General features: G+C 46.7%; 1 protein-coding gene across 3 annotated transcripts in view; it reads right to left on the bottom strand.

Moving 5' to 3' along the window:
- Positions 1-13,618, bottom strand: part of LOC135903502 (cytochrome P450 2A8-like) — a 134,992-nt gene that overhangs the window by 60,247 nt on the left and 61,127 nt on the right. For 2 of the 3 annotated variants that reach the window (XM_070522570.1, XM_070522568.1), the window contains exons 3-5: positions 6,171-6,408; positions 5,132-5,256; positions 4,944-5,007 (exon numbers count right to left, since the gene is read on the bottom strand). The gene's annotated coding sequence lies outside the window, so the exon portion shown is untranslated. The remainder of the gene's footprint in view (positions 1-4,943; positions 5,008-5,131; positions 5,257-6,170; positions 6,409-13,618) is intronic. The other variant, XM_070522569.1, reaches the window with a different exon arrangement.

Genomic DNA, 13,618 nt, shown 5'->3' with positions numbered 1-13,618 from the left:
GGCGAGGAGTTGCTTGCGATGTGTCGCACGTGACCAATGTTGTCGCGTAGGGAAGTCGAACCTCCGCAAGCTGAAGTGACGAGCCTCTTTACCGCAATTGGCGCAGCTCTGGATAGCTATCGTTTTTCTGGGCGGAGGCTAGAGCCCGGTAATAAACAGGGCCAGCAGGCGCACCGGCGATGCGTGATAGTGCGCTAGCTGCCTCATTTTCAGTGCAATAGATATGCTGGATGTCTGTTGAAACGACTCAGTTAAAGGAAAGTTGCCGAAGTACACGTTTTGAGTAGGAGCAAGTGTTCTATAAAACGAAGGTTAACGTGGTGGCTGGTCAAAAGGTAAAAGCTATAGCCTTCAAAAATCAGGGGGAAATGCTTGACAGCGCAATAGATGGCCAACATCACCTTCCCGAAGGTTCTGTGGGTGGTTTCTCTAGGTTTGAGGCACTTTGACAAGAATACCATCGGCCTGCAGTTTGCGCCATCGTGCTGCTGCAGTATTGCACCCACTGTCATGGTTGACGCGCCTACCATAAGGCGAGTTGGTGCGGCGGGCAACGGATAAATCAGGAACACGGGGGTCGCCAACCACGTTTCATTTCCTGGACGGAGTGTTCCTGCTCCGACAACCAGTGGAAGGTAGGCGTTTCTTGGGAGAGGCGACATAGCAGGTCAGGAAGCGGCTGAAGGACTTGCGCGCAGGGTGGTATGAAGGGCCTGTGAAAGTTTAGGAGCCCCAGGAAGTGCACAACATTTAGAAGGAGCTTGGAGAGGGAAAGTCCTCGATTGCCGTACCCGTGATTCGAGTGGCTTGATGCGTTGGGGTGAAATGCAATGGCTCACAAAATCCAGTGTTTCATTTCCTAGAATGTATTTACAGGTCTTTAGGGCCTGGTTGTGTTCATTCAGTTGCTCGAAAAAAGGCGAAAGTGCCCTTAGTTAATTAGGTCGGTGCGGCCTGCAGCGAGAATGTCGTCAAGGTAGACAATAACGTGAGTCTGCGCGTAACTTCGTCCATGAATGAACCTTTGAATAGTTTCCGCCGGATTGTTCAAACTGTAAGGCATACGGGCAAACTCAAATAGGCCAAATGCAGCAGCGATTGCTGTCTTCGTAATGTTGCTTGGTTCGACAAGTATTTGGTCGTACGCGCTCATCTAATCGATCTTGCTGTATATTTTGGATTCTGTTAGGCGAGCGCCGAAGTCATGTATGTCGGAAGAAAATACTTATTGGTATTAGTGACGGCATTCAAAGCTCGGTAGTCTCTACAAGGCCGCCAGTTGTCATTCCTGGGGCCCTATAACGTAAAAGTATTCAAATATGTTTTTATTGCAATCTCTTGACGTCAAATTTGCGTAACCGCCGAGGCAAGCATCGGGCGGTCACCAGCAGGGTTTGTCTCAACAGACCAATCAAACGCTCTCCTCCTTCATAGGAGGTCACTTTTGTTTGCTTGAAGAACGAATAAGATTGCCTTCACTGAGCAGCTTTCTTATCTAATTGGCTCTCAATAGGCGAGAAGCACGCTCAAGTGGAGAGGAAATCAATGGGGCCATGCCACTGCACTGAAAATCGATAACCGGATGAGGAGAGTGGTGCCGGCGTCTCAAATTAGTCCGCTTTCCCTTACTTATCATAGTGTGGCGCGTTGCGGCATACAGCGGAAGCTTAAGAATGACGCTAAAACGGGTCCTCAGCAACGAACAGTTGCAGAACGAGGTCGTAAGCGTGCCGAAAGTGCTCGAAAACGTTACGCGGCCACGCAAAAGTTTTACTACACGCAAATAAATCCATGCTCTCTGGCAGCTGCCAGTAGCCAGTTGCTGGGCGATCGGCGGCAGCCATCTCTTATTCCTTTCGGAACGGGAAAGCCTGCGGCTATTCAGAATAAAATTCACTTTTGTTCGGCATATCAGTGCGTCTTTAACGCGTACACGTCACTTTGAAGCGGCGAGTTTTTGCGGTTTTGTGACGTCGTGTGACAAGCAGGTGAAGTGGGTGCAGCTCAAAAGCTTTTGATCAATAGCCGAGGGCTAATGGCGAAAAAGGCGTGGAATCAGAAATAACTATTTTTCTTTTCTTTGTGCAAATCATGCATAATCAGTGTGTAGACATCATATCAGATGGCGAGTTATTGCGGTTTTCGCGACGTCGCGTGACAGACAGGTGAAGTGGGGGTGGTCCAAAAACGTTTTTCCACAATCGCGGAGGGCTTATTGCAGAATTGGAATAGAAACGTTTGGAGCAGTTTTACGTTATAACGCCCGTGCTTTGAACCAGATGGAGAGGTGAAGACGAACTGCTGGTGGAAGGACGAATAACGCCGAGCTTAAGCATGAGTTCAAATTCATGGCGGGCAACTTGCAAGCCCCGTCCAGCAAGCCTCCATGACCGCGCTGCGAGAGGTGGGCCAATGGTGGTTATATCATTCATCACCTTGTCTTTCACGGGCAGCACTTGGTTTCGGGGTTTCGAAAACTGTGAGTACTCTGCAAGTATCTTGTACGTTGAGACCCGCAGAAACGTACTGATGCCATGGTAAGTCTGGACTGCATGCCAAGTACTTCGAGGGATGTGACATTATCTTTTAACTGCCGAAAGCAAACACTCACCTCTCGACTCAAATGGCTGAGAAAGTCTGCTTTCCTCGTGGAAAGTCTGACGTTGGCGATCGCAAACACCCATGAAAGCGCCGAAGTTCGATGTCTAGCGTTATTGACCCTGCAACGCACTGGCCGTGTTCACGTATGGAGCGTGAGAGTGGAACTGCCGCGTTGGTGATATTCGGCCAGGATGGGTACAATAAAAAGCTCGGCTCCGGTGTCGACAAGGAGGGGGTGCTGGTGATGCAGTCAAATACGAAGAATATGCAGCTCGCTTGAAGGCCGTAGTCACGTGCCGCCGTTAGTGACTGGACGGTCCGTTTCCCGTCCAAGAACATGACTGGTTACAGAGACTTGCTTGCTCGCGAAAGCGATGGTGGCACTTGCACAACTGACGCGTCGAGTCTCTAGGCGTGCTGCGAGACTGTGAAAGCCAATGGTTGCACCGAAGTTCGTCGCCAGTGTTGCCCGCCATCACCAGCTTTTCCATTGCGCTGGTAAGGTGGTTGACTATTTCCTTCTGCCACGAGAGTCGGTCTCCTGCCTCTTATACTCGCAGTGACGAGATAGGCTGGGTTGCAGACGAGCAGTCGCATATGCGGTCAGCGATGCAGCTGCCCGATCCAGACTCACTTTATGTGTGCCCGGCAGCGCCACCTGTGCAGAGTGTAGGAGGTGTTGCAAGAACAAGACACGCAAAATTGAAAGCCGGCTATCGTTTTTGGTGTGCTCACCCAGTAACGGACTCAACCAGTGCAGAATTTGTGACGTTCGTTGGTTGCCGAGCTCCTTGAAGATGACCTATTGGAGCTCACTCTGTTGCGATGCAACAGATTGAGCTCAGTGCTCACTCTGTGAGCACTGTGCAGAAAAGCACTGGGTGACTGAACACTGAAAGCACTGAGCACTGAAAGTGACTGAGTCCAATCACGTAACCGTGATTGGTCTCAGTCGCCCACCGGAGAGCGAAGTTCCGGGTTATCACAATGTGGTTAGAATGGTTTGCAACATATGTGCAGGAGAGGACAGACAGTAAGAAACGGAATAAGGTAGTTTTTTTGAAAGACAGACGAGATAATATGTCTATGAAGCTTGTGATCATCTGTTAAAAATGCTTCGAGAATGCGAGCATACTAGAGGCGCCTAAGATTGCGAGCTTGATATCATTTCAGGAAAGGGGATACGTTAAAGGACTGCAGAATGATAGGTCCGCAAGCGCGATTTTAACTTCATACAAAATAGTCCGTTAGATAATCTTCAATAAAACATGCTAAATTTTACGACAGTAAACGTGCTGGCTTCATAAAGAGATACCAAGCAATAAACCACATCAACGTCATCAATTTGATAATTGTGAAAACTGCTTAGCACAACGAACTTTTTTCTATGGCTTCGTTAGATAAAAATTTTTTTAAAAGCTTTTGTGTCAGCTTAGATACCTTCAATAATAGTCATTACGATGTTTAGCACAGAGACATTATGAAAATAGCTTATCAAATATGTGTCTATACAATGGCAAACTTAACTGTTTCTTGATTGAAGCCATAAAACGCACTTTCACAATAAAGTCAGGCAATGAACACAACTTTTAAAGTGCTGTGCAGGGCTTTCTTAAGCACTCATTCAGGTCGTTAGATTCTGAACAATGAGTGCGAACACTGATGGTGATTACCTCAGAAAATAGACGTTGGCAGTTCACGTCTTGTCCAGCAATGCTAAAGGTGGCTTGTAGCAAATTATTCGAATTCTTCACCCACAAAGTGTAAAAGTAGGGTTGAAGTTAATTTGTAGAAGACAACGGTAAAGCGCGCTAGACAGACATGAAAATTCGCAATTGGCACTACGCCTCTAACATTTGTGCAAAAGATGTGTAGTCCGAATAGTAACAAGTGGTACAGATCCTAAGAAGGAAACTTACAGAAAAATAACGATGTGTGAAGCGCATATGGGCGTGCGTTACCACTTCATGGGCGGCAACGTACCACCACCCTTTGAAATCAGCACTCAGTGCATCGTACTGATACTAAATCATGGGCAGAAATTTCAAGGTTCACAAAGATGCTTGAGAAGTTAGCGATGACGCAATGAGCGATAAAACGTAGAAGATCTGACGTAATGGTAAAGAACATGAAGACAGCGGTAATGATTACAATGCGAACGACGGTAGCTGATCTATTTGATATTAGGATAAATCAATGCAGACGGGCCAGCCATGTTGTGCTTGTAACAGAGAGACATTGCTAAGTTACGGCGACAGAATCAATGCCAACATAACGGAAGCGCGTGCGAAGGTGGCAGAGAAGTACGGGGTGTAACGAAATTAGGAAAGCTGCCAGCATACCGTAGCTTGGTGTGACGGAAGGTAGTCCTAATAGGAATATTTCAGGCAAGGACGTCAATGTAGACTGAAAAAAAAATCAGTGATGATCGTTGGGATATAATCCTTTCTTGTAGCCCTATTTTAGCACAAAAAAGCAAAAAACATGAACAGCGCATGAAAGTATGTTTTCTGAAAGGATTTCAAGTTACCTTGGTTCCTTTCTCGAAATAGTGTAAACACCGTGGAACGGCACAATAATTCTGTCGTGTTGCAGAATCGTCTTATGCTTTCGAAGTCATTCAGCAGAACGATGGTCCTCAAGTTCTTCCTTAACCTGAAATCCATTAGATAAGATCTGACATTATTCTCACTTTGTAACGCACTGATTTTCAATGTGGCAAATGTATGTCAAAGAACAACTTTCTTTCTTTTGATTTTTTGCATTGTGAAAAAAGTTGCTTGTTTCAATACTTCAGTGAACATGAAAATTTTGCGAAATTTTGCGTTAATTCTGCTTTCGCGAAAATTTCTAATATATTTACGTTTGGACTCTTTGCAAAGACAAATACTACATTTCTATTTCCAAAAGGCGCTTCTCTTTGAAGAAGGTTCCCTATATTGAAAAAGTATTTATCGCTTGCACTTTTCGGTCTGCTACGTCATCCTGTGCATGTGGGGCGTCGTCCTGTCGGTTTAGAAATTGCCTTTGGGAATAAAAAAGTTAAAAGGCACATCTAATATTTCCGCCATAGGCGTTCATTGCAGGTTCGCGAACAAGGAATGCCATCTCAAAAAGGTTTAAAACACAAATATATAGTAGTGCGCCGGTCCCATTATGAGCAAACGCACAACACACGTTCTTCACTTTTCTATGAGGACTCTGCGTGATTTTTCGACCGTTTGAATTTGAGTTGGTACAATGTCAAAACGCTGGTTCGTCTTCTCAGTGCAGTATTTTGAACTTAGGAAATGGCATTCTTTGTGTCTAAGTCCGTGACAGTGGAGCAGCAGAAGGAAGCAGCTTTTCTTAAATATATGTTTTGGCTTTACTGCACTGTGCAAAGCACAACATCCTTCTGGAACTGCTAGGTGAATTTACTGAAATATGAAGCGCCTCTCTTATCAATAACCTCAATGTTGCACTGAGCACCAAGTACAATGTATACGTGAATTTGATTTGCTTTTATTGAAAACCGGAAAATTCCGAAAGCGCCTGCGTTTTTAAACTTTTGTACTTGTCATGCGTACCTGATGACTGGTCCATACTTCTTTGACCATTCCATGACGCTTTTGCAATGTACGCCCCGGCTATAAACTTCATTATGCCCCCACAGAGGACTCGCAGGTGGCATTGGTGGAAGCGTGGTTCCAGGCGGAGCGCGTCTCCGCTGAAGAAACTCGTCCACGAATTGAATTGCTGCCCACAAGAGAGCCGCCAACATGGATGTCAATAGGATTAGTACCATGGTAGTCGTCTTTCTCAAGCCTGCTGGGTAAATAGATGATAGAAGGGCAGGGAATCGTGGTTTTTAAGTATTTCCATTGAACCATTTATTGAGGTATTGATATTCTAGACGTTTGTCATTCAATGTGTATTTATTTCTTTTCATTACACAACACAGAAACTGTGACGTAAGCCTGGTTGCAGGATTTGCAAAACATATGATCACCTCTGATTGCATGCGAAACCTCAGTTGGGGGACGTTCTCGCATTCCACCTGGTCTGGCTGCGGCTGCCGCGGCTGTGCATGCCTGCCGCGACCGCGTCCTAAGCTTTCAGAATCTCTCTTGCGATAATAATTATCATAATGGTAGTGGCCATAATGCTTATTCTATTGCATTTACACTCAATGAAAATACAGTCCTCTCAAAGGTACACTTGACAATTATTACCAAAGCGTGGCAGGCAGCATTCAATGATTCTTGTTACAAGCTGACGAAGATGAAAATAAAAAAAATAAAATATTTTTTCGCGTGCACTTAACTGCGAAAGTATTCTTTGTTTCATTAAAAAAATAAATTACGGAGTTTCACCTGATAAAACCTCGATATTTTAATCAGTCATGCCGTAGTTCCCGTAGCTTATTTGCCGGTAACTCCTGAATAATTTTTACAAACGAGAGTTCTGTAACGCGCACCTAATGTACACTACATGGGTGTTGAATATGGTTCACGGGAGCACGGGTACCGCATTGGGTGCACTTCGTCCCCAACGGCGAGTTGGCAGCACCCAACGCACACAACGGCGATTTCCCCGCAACAGTTGCAGCGGCATGTTTCTTTTCTAAGCCCATTTGTAGAAGAGAGACAAGGCTGATCAGTTGCCTGGATTCTTGCTCGCCCTTAGTTACTGCGTCTTCTGCAGCCACCCTGGGTTAATTGCCGCGTGCGCTTGCACTCATTGCGAGTGCATTCAAGCGTGTGCGCCTTGTACTGCATGCTGCGTCTTGCTCGATCGCCGAAAATCCACAATGTGGCAACCATTAATGTATAAGATATCATTCTCGCATGGGCAAGGTGCACGCTCCAACGCTGTTTCGCCTGTTGAGCTGTTATTTTCCTCTCCCGCTAGATCACGTGGTCCCTTTTTAGCCAAGTCCAACTACGACGGCACAGGCTCCGCATAAACCGCTTCGTTTTAAAAGTTCTTACGTTGAGACAAGTGTCGAACAGGAGCGGCAGCGCGTTTATCGTACGCCGTCGCATCAGAGTGAGGAGGAAGCAAAGCTCGAATAAATGACAAGAAGTGAGAAAAGCGCGATCACCTGCTTGCACGATGACTTATCGTGCATATGTAGTTGATGCTATATCATCATCATCAGCAGCCTGGTTATGCCCACTGCAGGGCAAAGGCCTCTCCCATACTTTTCCAACAACCCCGGTCATGTGATAATTGTGGCCATGTCGTCCCTGCAAACTTCTTAATCTGATCCGCCCACCTAATTGTCTGCCGCCCCCTGCTACGCTTCCCTGCTCTTAGAATCCAGTGCGTAAGCATTAATGGACCATCGGTTATCTTCCCTCCTCATTACATGTCCTGCCCATGCTCATTTCTTTTTCTTGATTTCAACTAAGATGTCATTAACTCGCGTTTGTTCCCTCACCCAATCTGCTCTTTTTTATCCCTTAACGTTACAACCACCATTCTTCGTCTCATAGCTCGTTGCGTTGTCCTCAATTTAAGTAGAACCCTCTTCGTAAGCCTCCACGCTTCTGCCCCGTAGGTGAGTACTGGTAAGACACAGCTATTATACACTCTTCTATTGAGGGATCATCATCATCACCATCATCAGCCTGGTTACGCCTACTGCAGGGCAAAGGCCTCTCCCATATTTCTCCAACAACCCCGGTCATGTACTAATTGTGGCCATGCCGTGCCTGCAAACTTCCTAATCTCACCCGCCCACCTAACTTTCTGCCACCCTCTGCTACGCTTCCCTTCCCTTGGGATCCAGTCCGTAACCCTTAATGACCATCGGTTATCTTTCCTCCTCATTACATGTCCTGCCCATGTCCATTTCTTTTTCTTGGTTTCAACTAAGATGTCATTAACTCGCGTTTGTTCCCTCACCCAACCTGCTTTTTTATCCCTTAGCGTTACACCTAAATTGAGGGATAATGACAACCTGCTGTTCATGATCTGAGAATGCCTGAATTCTTGTTCTTCTTATTGTTTCAGTCTCTTGATCCGGATCCGCCGTCACTACCTACCCTAAGTACATGTATTCCCTTAGCACTTCCAGTGCCTCGCTACCTATTGTAAATTGCTGTTCTCTGCCGAGGCTGTTAAACATCACTTTAGTTTTCTGCAGATGCATTTTTAGACCTACCCTTCTGCTTTGCCTCTCCATGTCAGTGAGCACGCATTGCAATTGGTCCCCTGAGTTACTAAGCAAGACAATATCATCAGCGAATCGCAAGTTACTAAGGTATTCTCCATTATCTTTTATCTCCAATTCTTCCCAATCCAGGCCTCTGAATACCTCCTGTAAACACGCTGTGAATAGCATTGGAGAGATCGTATCTCCCTGCCTGGCGCGTTTCTTTATTGGGATTTTGTTGCTTTCATTATGGAGGACTACGGTGGCTGTGGAGCCGCTATAGATATCTTTCAGTATTTGTACATACGGCTCGTCTACACCCTGATTCCGTAATGCCTCCATGACTGCTGAGGTTTCGACAGAATCAATCGCTTTCGCGCAATCAATGGAAGCTATATATCAGGGTTGGTTATATTCCGCACATTTCTTTATCACCTGATTGATAGTGTGAATATGGTCTATTGTTGAATAGCCTTTACGGAATCCTGCCTTGTCTTCTTAAGGCAAGTCACTTCACACCCCTAGTCGACAGCTGCTATTTCTGGGCATCTGCTACAGCGCCCACAAGCGCAACCACACTCGCCTGTTCACCGCACTGCCGTCAAAAGAGCTGCAGCGGAAACGTTACGAATTCTGACATTTCTGATCGAGACAGGACAGATGGACACACGGTGATATATTTGATGCAGAAAGATATGCTTAGTCGGAGCCATTGCCGGCCACGTCTGCCAAGGTTACCCAACCTGTGTGCGTCACCACCACTACTACCATCTTATTACAAAGCGACAAAATCTCTTTATTTCTATACTAATAAAGGAAATAAGAAAGCTGTTTTACACATAATTTGTCTGAGATCGAGGCGAGGGGCCCAGCATACGTACACTCGCTCACAAAATATTGCGGGGTGCGCAAGCGCGTGGCGGAACGATCCTCCTCCCCTGCTAGCGGGAAACCCTGGTGTCGAGACCGACGCCTGAACGCATGCGCGTCCCTCCGAGGCGGCAAGCGTGCATGTTTCCACGCTTCTTCCCTGCGCGCCGGCGATATCCGAATGTAGCCGCGAGGTAGCTCTCTTGCGATTGGCGCTGTGGCGGCTTCGACGGGCACAACTATGTGAAGCGTGTTTAGAAGCGTGAGCTTGCGCGCGCCGCTGCGGCCGCTTTTTGTCCAGTCATAATCGCTGACGCATAGGTGTTGAACGCAACAAGTCATTTTTTTTCTACGCTGCACCTTTTCGTGGCCAATCTTCGTCGTTTATTTCTTGTTACGAACGTGGCATTCTCCTGCAGAAGAGCGTGGCACGAAAGGCGCTCCATAGGAGGAGACAGGCAAGACGAAAATGAGCTCTTCATTTCCGTTGTATAAACGAAGTTTTGCCCGTCGAAGCCGCCACAGCACCAAACGCAAGAGGGGCACCTCGCGGCTGCATTCGGATATCGCCGGCGCGCAAGGAGGAAGCGCGGAAACATGCGCGCTTGCAGTCTCGGAAGGACGCGCATGCGTGCAGGCGCCGGTCTCGACACCAGGGGTTCGGGAGGAGGGTCGTTTCGCCACGCGCTCGCTTGCCCCGGAATATTTGTGAGCGAGTGTACATTCACCTTATATGGTATGTTGTCGCGTTGCGCCTGGTTGCAAGTGCGGTTCTAATGCCACGCGCAGGCTCAATATCAGCTTCCTCAGCAGCCGATACCACCAAAGGTGTTTGTTATTGATGTCGGCGACCACCAACTGACGATGAAAGACGCGCACAGTTTGAATTGTAACACTGTTGAGGGCACGAAGAGCTTAGAAAGCAGCCGCAAAACGAAATGTAGAAATAAGCTCTGGCTAACCGCACTCCCAAATTATGACAACATACTTTTGGGCGTAACGCTGACACTTGCAAGTTTCGCTGCCTATAACACTTTGACATCCTTCATCGTTTCTTCTTCGCTTCCCCTCAGAGTGAGTGAGTGAGTGAAACAACTTTATTTTTTCCACTATAGACGTAAGCAAACGCCACGCCACCTGGCCCTTCATTTCCTCTTGAGTGAAAGAGGGACCGGCAGAGGCGCAGCCCCACAGGACATGTTCGAAATCCGCATAGTCACCACACAGAGAGCAGTCCGGGCTTGAGAACCGTTCGGGGTACATTGTGTGTAGCGCTGCGGGGCTCGGGTAAGGGCTTGTTTGCAGTAGTCTGAGAGTGACTGCCTGGGCCCTGCACAGCGAGGAGTGCGACGAAGGTAGGACTCTTCTTGACAGATAATTGTATTTGCAGATTTCGTTGTACGAGCAGAGAGGCTCGGGTCGCCCAGGAGAGGACGCGTTGCCCAGCGCATGGTCAGTCAAACCTCGTGCAGCCGAGTGCGCCTCCTCGTTGGGGTTGATCGAGGCACCCTCAATGGTTCCAAGGTGCGCAGGGAACCAGGCCAAAGAGTGATGTTTCACGTCTTTGGCACTTTGGATGATACGTAGGGCAGAAAAAACAAGGTGGTGACTTGCACCAGGTCAAGAGTTTGTTTTTGTAGGTTCAGGTGTCAGCAGTGCGGCACAGGCGCAATACACAACAGCGCGTACACATTAATTTGAATACCGGTATGAAATGAGATGTTGGTGATGTCAGGGCCTGGAAGCCCTAACTACTCTGTCTGTCATAGCCCAATCGGCACTTCATACAAGTCAAGGCCACCATGGTGCTCAGCACAATGTTGTATTATTTCACCAGCCCCATAAGAATACACACGTCGGAATACTGCACGGTAACGTACACGAAGCACATTGCGGTTTGACAATCTAGCTGGTTTCAGATCAAATCGGTTCAAGTCGTCCATCATGCGACTCTGACACACTTTGTTTAGTGTAGTCACTGCATTTATAGTACGATGACAAGATGACTTGGCAGCATCAAAGTGGCACCCTACGCCATTCATTAAAAATGCCAATGCGGCCTTGCAGTACGAAGCGAACTCCGGCTCAAAGGCAACAACCCCTAAAATTCTACACGAATTTTGGATGCTGTAAGACATCATCAGCCTACTTTTATAACTGGAGGACGAAGACCTCGCCCACCTATCCATGGTTACCTCTGACCTGCGCTAGCTGACTGCAAGTTATGCTTGCAAATTTCCCGATTTCATAACCAGCCTAATGTTCCGCGATCTTCGACAGCGCTTGCTCGCTCCTGACACGCACTCTGTATTTCTCAGGGACCACAGATTACCTGCCCTATGAATCACACGGCCTGCCCAGCTCCTATTTTTCTTGTTAATTTCAACTTCGACTACACCTGTTCGCCCTCTGACCCACATTGACCTGCTCCACTCTCTTAGTGTTAGGTCTAATACTTTTCGCTCCATCGCTTGTTTGAGCGGTCCTTAACTTACTCTCAAGTTTCATTGTTTACCTCGAAGTTGATACTTGTGCGCAAACAAACAGGGACGAAGAATAGGGGCAACACAAGGACGAGCGCTTTCTAACAACTGGTTTATTTTTGAAGAACTACTTACTTAAATACCCACAGAACTGCGCGATCTAGTTAACAGAGCACACTACAGCGCATATGTTACCCGATGATCTGCGCCATCAAGTCAAAAGAGCAACGTCAATATTACATATAACACTTGTGATAAAAAAGACGTGGACAAAAGCCACCCGGTCATACTAAAACAGCAAAGTGCATAAAAAACAACCACTTACAATAAAATGCGTTAAAGATGTGATGATAGAAGCGAATTTTCTTTATCTAACAATGAAACACAAGGATGGCTGATGCATTTTTCTTTTTTTTTCAATCCAGTATGCTTCCACGATTTCCCTAGCGGTTTGATTCCTATGCCTGTATAAAAGAAACAAAATAGGTAGTGTGTGTTCCAAGGTTAAAAAGAAGTTTGAAAGTAAGGGTGATGTACAGAAAGAATGCACTGTTAAACATCCGCGCAAGACCCAATTTGTTGCTTGCGCGAAGAACGTTGTTTACCAGATTCTTATGACGTGTGGTCATGTGTACGTAGGGCAGACTGGGAGATGCATTAACACTAGGTTAAGGGAGCACTTGTCTAGCCTTAAAGGTCGCCCTAGTACGCATTTTGCAATGCATTGCCAAGAACATGGTTGCTCCCCTTGTCTTACTAGCACAGACATTTTATAAAGGCCGTCCAGTTACTTGCAGCGAGTCACCAGGAGCATGGCGTCCTCATTTGAGGACCTGCCAAGGTTTCTAAACTGTTGCACAGGTGGCGCTTGCTGTCCATGTTTTTGAAGCGCCAGTCTCTAAAGGAGAGTAGGCTTGCTCGAGGAAGAGGAAGAGCTCAATGCAATTTGATACAACAAATCAAAGCGTGCCAAAAAGGTATAGTTAAGAAGCTTAGATCCCCTAGTTGGGTGCTGGCTTGATTGGACATTGTTGTAAGGGCGCGTTTTGACGAAGGCACAGAAATAATGCACAGAGGACAATCGGCGACTGTCCTCTCTGCATTTTTTGTCACATCCTCAAAAGGCGCAGTTACAATACTGTTGCAACAAATGTGTAAGCACACGCCATCCTACAATAGCAATTGTGGTGTCTGGCCAGTCAGCCACAAGAGCACATCCCACCGCACACCGCGTCAGCTCGACTAGCGCAGATGGAGATAATTATGTTCGCAAGACTGCTACACTGTATCTTAGAAATTTCTCGTTAGGTTGCTATTTGTATTGGCTGTTTTGGTTTTGTGAATCGACGTATGCTTGGTATTGGCGTAAATACTCAAGTTAGCGCACGTTCTACCCTTACATGTAGCGTTTTTTTTTTTGACTACACCGCTCGTATTTACAGCGGCGGGCATCACAAGCTTGCCAATCTCTACTAGCAGTTTTACCTTTTGGTGATTGCGCTTTCTACGTAAATTTATTCTA

This window comes from Dermacentor albipictus, chromosome 7 (genome assembly GCF_038994185.2).
Source record: "Dermacentor albipictus isolate Rhodes 1998 colony chromosome 7, USDA_Dalb.pri_finalv2, whole genome shotgun sequence".
Classification (NCBI taxonomy): domain Eukaryota; kingdom Metazoa; phylum Arthropoda; class Arachnida; order Ixodida; family Ixodidae; genus Dermacentor; species Dermacentor albipictus.
The sequence above is the reverse complement of the archived record's forward strand: the minus strand, read 5'-3'. Positions and strand labels throughout refer to the sequence as shown.